The 13,730-nt window shown below is 45.8% G+C and overlaps 1 long non-coding RNA gene across 2 annotated transcripts; it reads left to right on the forward strand.

The window, feature by feature from the left end:
• Nucleotides 1–3,376: 3,376 nt before the first annotated feature.
• Nucleotides 3,377–8,256, forward strand: LOC121481801. Of its 2 annotated transcripts, XR_005985418.1 has the most exons (3): nucleotides 3,377–3,467; nucleotides 6,330–6,899; nucleotides 7,939–8,256. It is a non-coding gene; the product is annotated as an uncharacterized LOC121481801 (long non-coding RNA). The 2 variants fall into 2 exon arrangements; XR_005985417.1 differs by lacking the exon at nucleotides 7,939–8,256 and having other exon boundaries at nucleotides 6,330–7,354.
• The last annotated feature ends 5,474 nt before the right edge of the window (nucleotides 8,257–13,730 follow it).

The raw sequence follows: 13,730 nt of genomic DNA on the forward strand, positions 1-13,730 counted from the left end.
CTAAGAAAATTTTTAGAGATAATTGGGAAATTTGAAAATGAGATGCTATTAAGGAATTACTGTTCATTTAGCACCCCCCCCCCCACACACACACACACCTCCTATGGCAGTCAGGCTCCTGCCCTCCATGCTTACTGGTGTTCTGAGCCTGGTCCCACCATGAGAACAGGACCTTTAGTGGGAGAAGGCGACCTGTGTGTGACTACTGGGATGAAACCAGTACCAGCTGTCAGCCTTCTTCGCTTTCACTGAGGCGCGGAATTGTGACAGTAGTTTGAAGTGACTGATTCTCTTGGTAGCAAATCTGAGGCTGTGACAATTCAGCATCCTTTCAGTTCCGCTGAGCTTGGCCCTGCCTCACGTGCGGTAAATTCGACTCCTTTGGTCTCTTCCTGTCCTCGTCCAATGCATGCAGTTAGTCCACACAGCTCCTGCCCTCCATCATTGCTCTCTATCCATCTTTGTTTCTCTCCACTCATTAATAAAAATTCGTCTCCTGTTTCACCTAAGGTTTCAGAGCAAATGGCAAGCAACCATTAGCTTTGCTACCCAGAGAGGAAATGAAAGCCTCAGAAATAAAGCATCTGGAACAAAGGCAAAAATCCAAAGGCAAAGGATCTCAGACCCAGGATTCCCAGTTCCCAAACTTCTGCCTCCTTCCTGGCAAAATTCAGCACTCTTCACTGAAACAGAAGGCTTTTTTTTTTTTCTTTTCCATTTCAAGAAGCCTGCTGCTCTTGGCAGAAGGAGGAGAAAACAAGAGTCACCCGCAGGGGGCGGGGTCAGCTTCCAGCTGCAACCTGTGGAAACTCACCTGATTGTGATCTTGACTGTTCCCAAAGCCCAGTTTTGTAGTCTGTATCTGAGTACAAACACTAGGGATGCAGACATTCCAAGCTGAACTCCAACCTCACAGGATTCAAACATAACTTGTCTTAAAAGAATACATCCTCTCTTATTAAAAAAAAAAAAAGTCGGGATCCCTGGGTGGCGCAGCGGTTTGGCGCCTGCCTTTGGCCCAGGGCGCGATCCTGGAGACCCGGGATCGAATCCCACATCGGGCTCCCGGTGCATGGAGCCTGCTTCTCCCTCCGCCTGTGTCTCTGCCTCTCTCTCTCTCTCTGTGACTATCATAAAAAAAAAAAAAAAAAGTCAAATTTTTAAAAAGATTTTATTTATTTATTCATGAGACACAGAGAGAGGCAGAGACACAGGCAGAGGGAGGAGCAGGCTCCCTGTGGGGATCCCGATGTGGAACTCAGATCCCAGGACCCCAGATCACGCCCTGAGCCAAAGGCAGATGCTCAACCACTGAACCACTCAGACTTCCCAAAAAATCAATTTTAAAGGCAGGGGTTGTGTGATTTGCTGGAAGAAGTTTGTTAAAGATTATAGATAGGACACAATTTGTCCTTTCTTTGAAATCCAGAATCCTTGCAAATATCATGTCTGGGAACTTAAAAGGAATCCATCTAAAAGTTGAACATGTGTCTTCATTATGGTTTTCCAAACAAAGGGAAAACTATCTTGGCAAAAATGCAAGTTGGATAGACCAGTCATGAAAATGACCCAGATGTTTATGTGAAGCCCAGGACTAAGGGATTTGTCCTGCCCTTTGAAAGAATGTCTACACGGGAGGCTCTGGGGAATCCACTTCACTTTAAAAGAGAAAAATCAACAGTGATTCCAAAAAGAAATACAATTGTTGTAACCAGGAGAACCATTTGACAACTACAAAGCAAGTTAACCACAGGCAGTGCCAGTAACATAAGCTTAAAAAAATGACGCTGCCTCCACATCCATGGAACAAAGCCTGAGCACACAGGGCCCTGGCGATTTCCATAGGGCTCCGAATGTTCCCCTTTTGGGATGAATATTTGGGCTTTTACCATAGGAATGTACTGGCCTTTGGAAGGTCACAGCCAATCCCTCAGTCCTCTTGGGTAAGATTCTGGTCTTTTCTAGGGATGAATTTGCAGGGTGACCCCAGGTGGTCTGAGGCAACCAGGGGAGGGGCCTCCCACAGGCACTTAGGGAACTGTAGCAGGACCAAATAGCAGGCACCATTTTGGGCTCTTATTTTTTTTATATTTATCTATTTGAGAGGGGAAGGGAGGGAGACGGAGAGAGCATGCAGGAGCAGGGTGGAGGGGAGGAGAAGAGGGGCAGAGGGAGAAGCAGATTTCCTACTGAGCAGGGACCCACCCCCACTCCCCATGTGGGGCTCCGTACCAGGACCCTGGGATCATGACCTGAGCCAAAGGCAGATGCTTAGTCAACTGAGCCACCCAGGGCCCCCTGGGCTCTTATCTTGAGATCAGTTTTTAGACGGAAGAAAAAAAAAAACCACCACAAAAAAACTGCATACTTTTGCTTCCTGCTTGCACCTGAAAAGAGCTAGAATAACTAAAAGTAGGAGTGGGGCAAAATGATAACATCTACTAGGTAAGGCTGCTCAATGCCTCAGATCCCCATAAGCTTATACCAGGATAACCAGAACTCATGTTACATCACAGTTATTGCTAAGGAGGGTGACAAATAGCTTCCTTTCTAAGAAAGCAAAATGAGCAGGTGGCCTGAGGAAGAAAAGAAGTGGTCAGAGTCATTAAAAATAATAACAGTTATGTGAAGATGCGTTGAATCACCAGATTGTACACCTGAAGCTAATACAACACTGTTAATCACACTGGAATTTTTAAAAACCACAAATTTTAAAAAAAATAATAGCAGCTAACAGACCACACTGAGGACCGATGGCAGCCCCCAGGGGTTGTCGACCTTCCTGCACCTGTATGCATGTCTCCCTACCGGTCCGTAAACTGCAGTCTTGCTCACTGCTGCATGCCCAGAGCTCAGCAGATAAGGAGGAGCTTAATAAAGAATTGTTGGCATGAACAAATACATAGTAACTACGTCAGAAATGATCAGTTCAAGAAGAGAGTGAGACTGGCTTCCAAGTATTGGTCAAGAGCTCTAAGTAGGATGAGTCCAGGATATATTTAATTTAATAGAACTAATAGTCTCCTGTGACCAAGTGACTTCTCCGAGTCTAGAAACCTGAGGAGGTGACAGTGTCATAAACTGCAGTCTTTGTGTAAGGAAAGAGGTCCAGGTTTCCGGGGGTGTGGGGAGGACGAGTTCAGCAGGCGCCACGGCCTCCCTTCCCCCCCGGCCTCCCCTTCTGCTGGGCCTCAGGCCTCCACCCGGCAGAGGGGGCGCTGGCCTTCCCAGCCTGGCCAAAGGTGATGATGACTTAGCGGGCTAAGGTCGTGCCCTCCCTGCCTCCAAATCAATAATTTAATGTGACTTATCAGAGAGAGAAAGAGCTGTTTACTTTAAAACCCTGGATCCCATAAAGGGAGAGGGGAAGGCCTAACCCCCACAGAAGCTCAGGGCTCGCGGCCGCCCAGCACAGCCCGCAGAGACCGGAGGGCCCAGGCCTGGAGGAGCCCAGTGTGGGCGAGCAGGTAAGCACCCCCTCCCCGAGCACCAACCACCTCCCCGATCCTGAGAAGCGGGGGGCGCCCTGCGCCCAGGTGTTTCCAAAAAGCCCACATGGCACCAGAGCCACGTGAAGCGTTGACCACAGCCTATTTGGATCTGTCTGCCTTGATTCCTCTGTTTCTTCAGAAGGCCGGAGAACACGGGAGTCCTTCCAGATGGTTCCTCTCATCCAAGCGGAGGAAAGGACAGCTAGGGAGGAGTTGAGGCCCAGAGGCGGCCTGGATTTTATTCTGTATCCTTGGAGTGGCGGTACATGGAGCCACTTCCTGTCTCAGGATGGTCTGACTTAACACCAAAGCCTTCCAACAAGATCCCAACAGCAGGATAATTGGAATGGGGTGGGGGGGAGCAGGGATCGCCTTCCCCTTTCCCCGTACTTTGGGGCCAGCACAGCCCCAAGGCTCCCTGTGCCCCGCTCTGATAACTCCTGAAAAGCCAGCCTCTGGGTTGTTCCTCTGTCCGAAGCATTGTTCCCTTGACGACACTCAAAACAGACACTTGCCCAGGAATAAAACCGGTTCCTAGGAATCCTCTGGCCTCAACAATTCTCTTTGAAAAGAGTCTTTTGAGACCCTGGCCTGCCTGAGACTTTTCCCAAAGATCCTCCCCTCTCCCTTCACCCCTGGTTTGCGATAAGCGTGGCTAATAAATGCAGGCATAAGGAGCTTTCCAGATTTTCCTTGTAGATGGATTTCAATGGAAAAAAAAAAAGAAAAGAAAAAGAAATGTGCCTTTGCTCCCTGTTGACAAGAACATTCTAGTTTGAAATTTCCATGTACTTTCAAAATGACAAGTCTCAGGCATAGGCTACTGACTTCCTTTGCCTTCATCGAGACTAACAGCCTAAAAGAATCAAATTGATGCCTCTAACACATCTGTTTGAAATGACAGTAAATGTGGATCTGGAATTAAGGAAAACCATCTCCATTTATCTTTTGCTTTTTAAGAACTCTTTTTTCCCCCCTTTTCTTGGTGCTGATGGGTTAAGTTTGTAGCAAGGTGATGTTTCACAGACCCTGGTAGCACTTCAGTCCTCACAGTTGGCCCTAGAACATTCTTAGCCCCTGGGAAATAAAATCTGAAAGCACAGACAAGCTGCTCATGTCCAGATCTGACATGAGAAAGAATAGGGAGTCCTGTCCTGGTACTTTGGAATCAACTTGCAAGGAGCTGTGAGGCACACAGAATACTCACAGGCTGATGAATTTGCTAGAAGGTTAGACTTGCAAAGGCATCCTCCCTGATGAACTCTCCCTCCCCATTTATGGAAAGAAACCCATGGCATAAACAAAGGAGCAAAACCAAGCTGACCTGTTCTTCATACCCACAGGCTCAGTGGGAAAACTGCATTCTGAATTGACCACAGCAACTAGAAATGTCTAGAGGTTCAGTCCAGGTGAGGGAAGGGAGATGCAGACATTGCTCAGAAATTGAGTTTTAATAGACAGGCGTTTAGGAACACGTAGTGCTTGACCTCTCTCAGGAAGTAAAGCAGAGGATCTTCCCAGAGGATCCTTAGAAAAGGGGAGGTCTTTTCTAAGCTGTGGAAACGGTGCTGGCATCTGTGCACATTACTCTGGATAGCATCCAGCGTCTTTGCCTGATGCATTACTCTTTTCACAGGAAGTAACAGGTGTCATTATTTCCCAACCAGCTTATAAACACTCTGTTCTTTATTAACAGGTACTATTTAAATGCGCTTGTCAAATTGGAAAATAATAGAACAAAAGACTTTTTTTTTTTAAGCTGCAGAATGAGAAATGACCATGAAATTCAAAAAATATATCCCAGTAGATCTGGCATTAACCACTTGTAATTTTTTCACTAGTGGCGTGTTATTGGATGGCATTTGAAAAAACTGAAAACATTCTACTTGCTCGTTTAAACTGCTTTGCCGATTGACAGTTTAGCCTCTCCTGCAGAAACAAAGATGCAGTGAAAGATGAGGGCCGTTATAACCACGTTTAAAAATCGCTCACAGAAATAAATAAATAAATAAAAATTGTTTACAAGTCTGAGAACATAATAGGCACTCAATAAATATGTGTTTATTGATGGGTGCAATAAGACCATAAAATTGTTGTTCTGCATACTAAAGTATTTCACTAATAATTTGCTGGGAAATTATCATCTCTCTGCACAGCACTCACTTTGCAAGCCTGTCGACAAAACAGTGGAAGCTCTAACCTCCCTATTTCAAAAGAATGTTTTGCAAGAAGGAATTTTTATTATGAGATCCACTGTTTAAAAAATTGTTTAAATTCTAATTATTTTTCTCATTACAAAAGTACGACGTTAATTGCAGAGATTGATAAATGCTGAGGAGCAAAAGGAGGAAAAAACAAACAATGATTCTATGACTCAAAGATAACAAGGTTAACATCTGATGCTTTTGCCCTGGGCGTATATGGATTTGTCACGGGAAAGAGCTCATACTGTGTCTGCTGTTCTGTAAACTGCTTCTTCATTCAGTAACACACCTTGAGTCTCTTTCCAAGTCAACAGCCATTTTTCTACAATGTCACCTTAAGTGACTAGTTTATGTTATAAACTATCATTGATGTTCCTATCATTTGGATTGTTTGCCTTCTTTGCTATTATAAACAGTGCCTCAGTGGACAACCTTATAGGTAAATCTGTATAGAAATCGGTAGAAAAGAAAATCTTTTCTACAAATCCAAGGGCTTTTCGCTTGAGATAAATTCCTTGGACAAGAGAGATAGAGGTTTTGATAAGTGGAGGGTTTTCGTAAGCTTTACCTGAAGCCCATTAACTTTCTCCTCTCTTCCCTGTTTACTCTTCCTTCCCTTTTCTTTCATTTGCAGATTATTAAGACACCTCAAGCACACGGAGCCCACCTGCAGAAGTGCCATGAAGTCCTGAGAGGTGAAATGGGCCCAAGCCCTTGCCCGTGGACAGTTCTCCAAGCATGTCCTCCCGGGACCTTTCTAACCAGTGAATTGTTCACCACCCAGTGACTCTTTCCAACTGAGGCCAAGAGATTTCTGGAGCCTCTTGTCATGGTCAGCAACATCCCAAAAGTGACCAGGAAGTGGGGGTTTCTGTTCTAAGTCGCTCAAAGACAAAGCAGATGAGCCCGGCTCTGGGGAAGAATCACAAGAGTATGTCCACCATGGCTGTGCCCAGAGTGCCAAGGGTTGGCGTGACTGGGGCCAGCTGGAATTCTAGAGTTTGTATTTGGTACAAGTCACGCCAAAACTGCACAGGTGAAGAGCTCCCCCCAGAAGAGAGCAGGTGTACCAGTGGGCCAAATGGCACGCTCCTGCTACCTTGCAAATGACCACACCCTGTCAGGGCAAGTGAGAGTCACAGACTGGAACCAAAGGAAGTCAGTCACTTCCTAGGAGAATAAGGAAGTCAACACTGTCAAGAAGGTAAGGGAGAAAAGAGGCAGGGTTCAACATCCCATCCCCTGGAGACCAAGAGACTTTTGTAGTGTGCCAATAACTACACATTCTGAGTCAAAGAGGGTGATTTCATGGTCTGCATATGAATAAGAGCCGTTTTTACTGAAAAAAAAAAATGTAGAATGGTGTATGTTTAGTTGTTAAGAATGAGCCAATTCTATGGCCAAAGCAAGGCTCTGGTCAAAGGTTAACATCTCAGTTATCCTGGGGAAAAATAAACGGGCTCCCAAGCTTCGCCTTTTCTAGCATTTAGGGGAAAATAAAGTATTAGGTCAAATGATTTATTTCCTCCCACTCTTCATGGTGGGAAAGAGTTCATATACCAGTTTTTAACAGGAAAGCCAGGAAAACAGAAGGGATTTATTCATAGGAGGCTCCCTTTTGCTGGAAAATGAATATTAGAAACAAAAAAATGAACCACTCCCCTCTCTCCCTTTCTTTTCTTTTCTTACCTCCCCTCATGTCTCACCCTCTACTTTGGTGGAAATGACCAAGGCAAGTAAGATTTAAAATCTGAGCATCGGATACCTTGGTATCCAATAGATGTTTCTGAGAGTAAATCACAGCACATCCAAATGCTATATCCCCAGGCAAAGTCATTCTAATTTCCTTAGACTGCAGAATTTACTATATTTACTGACAACAGATTGGGTTGGAGGGAAGGGTGGGAGGTGAGGAGGGCCCGTTAATCTGGTCATATTCCTACAGTTGATAATATGGCCTTTCACTCAGTCTTTGTTTCCTAAAATCAATTCCCTCTAGGGATGCTTTCTCTCTTAACCCTCTTAGAAAATTGTTGCAAACAGAGTTTCCATTTCCATTAGGGAGTTTCCGTCCCGTCCCATTGGTGGGAGGCTTTCGTGAGATGGTAACGGAACACCAGGCAACGGGTCCCTCTGTTACCTTCAACTGTTCCAGACACAGAAGCCTGGTGGTTTTATCTCTTTCCATGGCTCGAGATACTCCCCCCAACCCCTGACTTAAGATCCCTCTTTTCTCTGCTCAGGTCACTTTATGGAGCTGGCAAGTTTCCCTGATGGTGATCAGTGGCAATGGTGGAGTGCAGAGGTGGAGTTAGCACCTTCTCGGCTACAGATTTTCCTTAGCAGAGCTGTGGAGTGTGACAATGGTGTTTGTGTCCAAACTATCAAACGCCATTATCACACTAAATAGCTACTGTTAGGCAATCCTTCTGCTCAATAAATGCCTTGGCATCCACGTGGTATGGGCAGGGAGGTTCCTCTTACAACAGTGTTCTTGGTCCTGTTGTTATTACTGAATAAATCCAGGCCCGTTGGTGCTCGTAAGCAGCATGTCATCCGAACTTTGCCTCTCAGATGTTCTCTGTTGTTAAACACGTTAGCTGGTGATGAATTTTATTGTTTTCCTGAGTCAATAAAAAATATAGCCGTGTCCCCCAGAACACCCAGCACAAGGCCAGGCACGTGGGAAGTGTTCAACCCAGGCTTGTTGAGTTGAAATGAATAGTTAGGGAAGTGTTAGATCCGGAAAATAAAAAGTGGGTTGAACCTCGGTTGTACAAACCACAGGCTTATAGGAACAAAATTAAAGTATGTGGGACCTCACTTTCCACTGGAAGAAAACAACTGTCTGATAAACCTACACCTGGCTTAACTGACCTTTCAGAAATTCTGGAACATGTTTGATTTCTACTGATTTTAACCAATTACGGGGCTGATCACTGAATTTGTACACCAAGTCCTTTTCCTTATGTTTCAATGAATTGCCATCAGGAAATTTTACATGAACTACGTGTGAGTTGCCAGAGCAAATCTGAACATTTTAAACCCGAGCAAGCTTCCAGGACAATTGGACCAGCTGGGGCGTTCTCAATTGAAATATTTTTCTCTGAGAGGTGTTTATTTTTTTTTAATTTTTATTTATTTATGATAATCACAGAGAGAGGGGCGGGGCAGAGACATAGGCAGAGGGAGAAGCAGGCTCCACGCACCGGGAGCCCGACGTGGGACTCGATCCCGGATCTCCAGGATCACGTCCTGGGCCAAAGGCAGGCGCTAAACCGCTGCGCCACCCAGGGATCCCTGAGAGGCGTTTAAAGTGAGGAGTAGGTTCTGTTTGTGCTGGGCTAAAGCTTCTTTCCCTCGACGTGGCTACATGAACTAGTAGATGTTTAGTCAGATTGAAAGGTTTGGAGCAACCATCAGAAATAAGTCCGTTCAATCATTCAGCCATTCATTTATCAAACAAATCTGTATTGAGAGGCTCCCATGTGTCCGGCTCTGCTCCAGGCCCTGGGGATACTTTCAAATTAAATGCGTCTGACATCACTTTCAGAAACAGGCATTCCCTGGCTCACTTTCTGTCTGTCTGGGACCATTCTGATTGCTCCAGTTCTATTTATTAGGGATCTAAACAAGCAGAACTTCGCAAAATAACTCTAAGTCCCCTGCTGAAAAGCACCACATGAGCGCAGTCCACACATCTATGATACACTGTAAAGGCTCCAAGGTGCTGAGAAGCTTCTGTCCATTCCTTCCTGCTCTCCCTCCATCTTCTACTTCTTTCCTCCTGGCATTGTTTGCTGTCAAGAAGAGAACCAGCCCCCTTGAAATAAGTAATATGCTGAGATCCTTCTGCGTGTGACTGAAGGAGAAGTGATCAAGGGCTCTGTGTTGTACAAGTGCCCCCCACGCACACTCTTTTGTCTGATCCATGCAACACAGGGCAAAGATGACAGGTTGGGGGGTTCCTTACAGAGATGACAAGCTGAGACTGAGAATGATCCTGGGATTTTCTAGAAATGCAACCACAGCCCCCATGGGTCTCTGAAATCTGCAGCTCTGTCCTTCACCTGTGGCCGTCCTTGCTTATCATGCTTCACAACTGCGGCTAAGTAGAAGTTGGCTCCCTGCCTGTTTGTCAAGGGACTCTGAGGGAGAACCCCTAGACTGAAAAAGATAACTCACTTGACAACCTTTCCCTGTGAGCGTTCCTAATGCAGAGAAAGTCAAACACCGCAAAACAACCATAATCATGAAGTGGAAGGGAAGGGACGTCTAAATGACTGTGTTGGGGTTTGGAAGGGGATGGCCAAGCTGTCCAGACGGGAAGTGACCAGCCAACTGATGTGGCACTCGCTGGCTCAGAGCCTCAGGCTGCAGAGTGTTCCCAGGCTCAGGGACAATCCAGAAATGGCCTCAGGCATTCCTTTTCCTCATTGCCATTCGCCCTGAGATTTTGTTTAGACAGAATCCAACAGGAAGCAAAAGGAAGGACACTCTATATCCTTTCTAATAGGTTAGCTCACGAAATGGCTTATTATGGTTCCTGCCTGGGTTAGTTCTGCATCCAGGACCGGGGATCCATTCTTTCTAGACGTCTCTAAGGAACACACAGAAGGCAAACCTCCCACTCCTCTTTTAGAGCCAACTACTCTACAACCCCACTGCTCCAAATCTCTGATTATGGCATCCTTCTCCAGCTCTGCTTTCATCTCTCCTACTGCCCCTGGCATAATTCCTGCCACGGTTCTCTTATAAAGCATTCCTGGGGACACTTAATGACTCTGAATATAGCCAGAAAGATGAAAAGGTCCACTTGGAAGTGCAGTTAAGATCACAGTCGAGTTGAGAGGCACCCACATGGCCACATTGAGATGTTTTCCTCCCCAGGACCCAGATCTTACTTTGCTTTGTGAGCCAGGCCTGCAAGGCCCTATGCATCCTTTCATCTTAGTACAATGTGTATCTTGAAAATGACAGCTGCCACTTAGGGGCTGTCCAGCGTCCCATCCATCCCTGGAGGAGGTTTTGTGACCTAGCATAGCAGTTAACCAGATGCAGATGGCTATTCTACACATTTTTTTCTGAACTCTTCTTAAATTTGTATTTTCTACTGTATTTTCTATATATATATATTTTTTTTTTTAAAGATCTTATTTATTTATTTATTTATTTATTTATTTATTTATTTATTTATTTATTTGAGATGCAGAGAGAGAGAGAGGCAGAGGGAGAAGCAGGCTCCATGCTGGGAGCCCGACATGGGACTCAATCCCTGGTCTCCAGAATCAGGCCCTGGGCTGAAGGTGGTGCTAAACTGCTGAGCCACGCAGGCTGCCTATTTTTTTAATCAGATGCTGCTAGAATGTTAGAATTATGCACCAGTTTAGGCTTTGTTTCAATGAGGAAATTGAAGCCCAGAAAGGTTCAGGGACATGCCCAAGGCCGTTCAATTGGCCTGTGGCCAAGCTGGACTCAGGCTTAGTCCCTTCATCCCTGTGTTCTGTGGTTGCTGCCTGCCAAGAGTAGGTACAAAAGGAAGTCAAGCGGCACTTGCTGAATGAGGGACAAGATGCCATGTAAAGTCCCCTGTCCTTTAGTTCCTCTGAGAATGGCTCCTTCAGGTTTTCGAGAAACAATCCCTAGTGTGGAATTCTAGAATTCGATGGATGGGTCCATGTGTATGCTACCCCTTTCCTGCATCAGGAGCTATTCACTGGAAAGACATGGGTTGTCTGGTTACTTTGTGCCTGGTATTGTGCTGAGCTCTGGGGACACGAAGAAGAAGACTGTGTCCCTTCCCTGACCTGCTCTCAATCTAGTCGTTGGACAGTGATCTCAGGGTCCTGGATGCCACCACAGAGCCATCAACAGGGTATTCAGAGGCTTTCGTTATGGCCTTCATTTCTTTCCAGATGAAGAAACACTGAATCTTTGACATTATCATACCTTTTTTGTTACTATCTGGAAAATAATCACTCATCTTGATTTTTTTTTCAAGATTTTGTTTATTTATTCATGAGAGACACAAAAAGAGAGGCAGAGACACAAGCAGGGAGAGAAGCAGGCTCCCTGCAGGAAGCCCAATGCAGGACTCGATCCTGAGACTCCAGGATCACTCCCTGAGCCGAAGGCAGGCGCTCAACCACTGAGCCATCCGGGCTCAGCCTCCCTCACTCATCTTGATTTTGAAGATGGGTTGCCAACAGGCTGTAGATAAAGGATATTTTGTTGCATCAGGTGGCAGTGCTGTACCTGAAGATCTTGCTGCTTTTACTTTGCCACCTGGCAGTATGGTGAGCAGCGGAGGATGTGCCCAGGGCCTTAGCAGGGAGCAAGGGGTGAACTAAGACGCTTTACTGTTATGTGTGTGAAGAATTTGCATTTCTCAAGGAGGTGGGTAAGATGTGAGCTGGTTGTCTTTCACAATGCAGGCTGTGTTCATCCTCACACCAGAGGGCCACTGGGCCCATTCCTCCATTGCTTCCTCCTTCCCTCCCACAGAAAGCCTGTCCCTGGCCGCCTTGGAATGCCTCCCCGCCTCCCAGCTGCCTCTCCCCTCCCTTCCCGCAGGCTCAAGGAAGCTGTTGGGTACAAACCCATGCACCCAATACGCACCATTTCTTCTCTTTGATACCCAAGTTCTCTCCCAAGCTTTCAGAAGGAAAAGGAAAAGTTCCAAAACACATCCAAGTTTACAAAAAGAGTAGTTGGCTTCTGCAAATTCCAAAGGGCTTGGTCACAAGATAGCCTTCTTTAGACAGCAGGGTCTCAAAAATGGACTGATGCAACATAAATTCATTCTGTGCTTAGAATACTTAAACACTGCGTGGGATGCAATGATGAGTAAGACAGTCATGCACTCAGTCATTCATTCAACCAACGTTCAGCCATGTGCTCCTACTATGTGTCAGGCGTTAGGCTGAAGATGCTTCCTCCAACATATAGTCTTGGCAACTCGGTGAGGAGACAGACAGGCAAATGAGTGATAGCAGTGCTGAGCCTCAGATTCTTTGAAGTAGGCATGGATATCATGGGGACCTTTAAGAAGAAAGTACCATCTGTGGCAGGTGAGAAAGGCACGCACGAGGAGACAGTCTCTCTGGGGCAGAAGCACTCTGGTGCTCCAGGCAGCCACCCAATTAAAGAGAAATTGGTGACCTTGGCCAGTGAAGGATAGAAGTGTTCACCACAACAAGTTTCCACCTGAGTTACGTACCTTCAAGTTCCCAAATCATTCTCCAGGAAGCTCCTCCAGAGAGCAATTGAACCACGAACCTGGAATTCATTCGGCCGGGATTTTCCCCTTCAGAAATGCAGCCAAACATCGACAGAAAAAGATCACCTTTTAAATAAAAGAAGCACGTTGTGCTGTTTGGCAAATAACTGGGGCAGGTGCATGTGTGTGTATGTATGTTTGTGGGACACATGTTTGTGAAGAATTTTAATTTCTCAAAGGAGCTGGATATAATGCCTTTAAAGCCTCATTTAACTGGGATTTTATTTTCTTTTATTTTTTGAATCAGGGAAAAGCCAGGGCTCTGATCTCCACCTTGGGCTGAAGGGTTCCATCTTCCTGTTGACCAGCCCTTTGAGCCCAGGGCCACACTCTATTTGGCATACTGCCCCCCTCGTGGTGGGATGTGCATAACATGAGTGGTTCCAAAGGATTTCAAGTTGGCTACCTCACTAGTCCAAACTGATTGCACTCAGAACTTCCCTGACAACACAGTTCGGCTACGATTTTGATAAAGTAAATTTTCAAGGGCTTGAAGGGGAGGGAGAGAGAAGTGGAAGACATTGTTTTATCGAGTGTCTGTTGACCTGCTAAGTACACCAGACAAGAACTAATCTTGTTCTATCTAGAGAATAAGTCATTCCTTTTTCACTTTTCTGGCCCGTTTAGCCCAGACAAGAGCTAATTAAAGCCCTTCCCGTTTCTTAAGGCTGCCTGTCTTCTTTGCAGCACATCTTGTCTTGCTTTTCCACTTGACTTCCAATCGCAGCTGGATACAAAGAAGTCAGAGAGTATCTC

Source organism: Vulpes lagopus, chromosome 24 (assembly GCF_018345385.1).
Source record: "Vulpes lagopus strain Blue_001 chromosome 24, ASM1834538v1, whole genome shotgun sequence".
In the NCBI taxonomy this organism is placed as follows: domain Eukaryota; kingdom Metazoa; phylum Chordata; class Mammalia; order Carnivora; family Canidae; genus Vulpes; species Vulpes lagopus.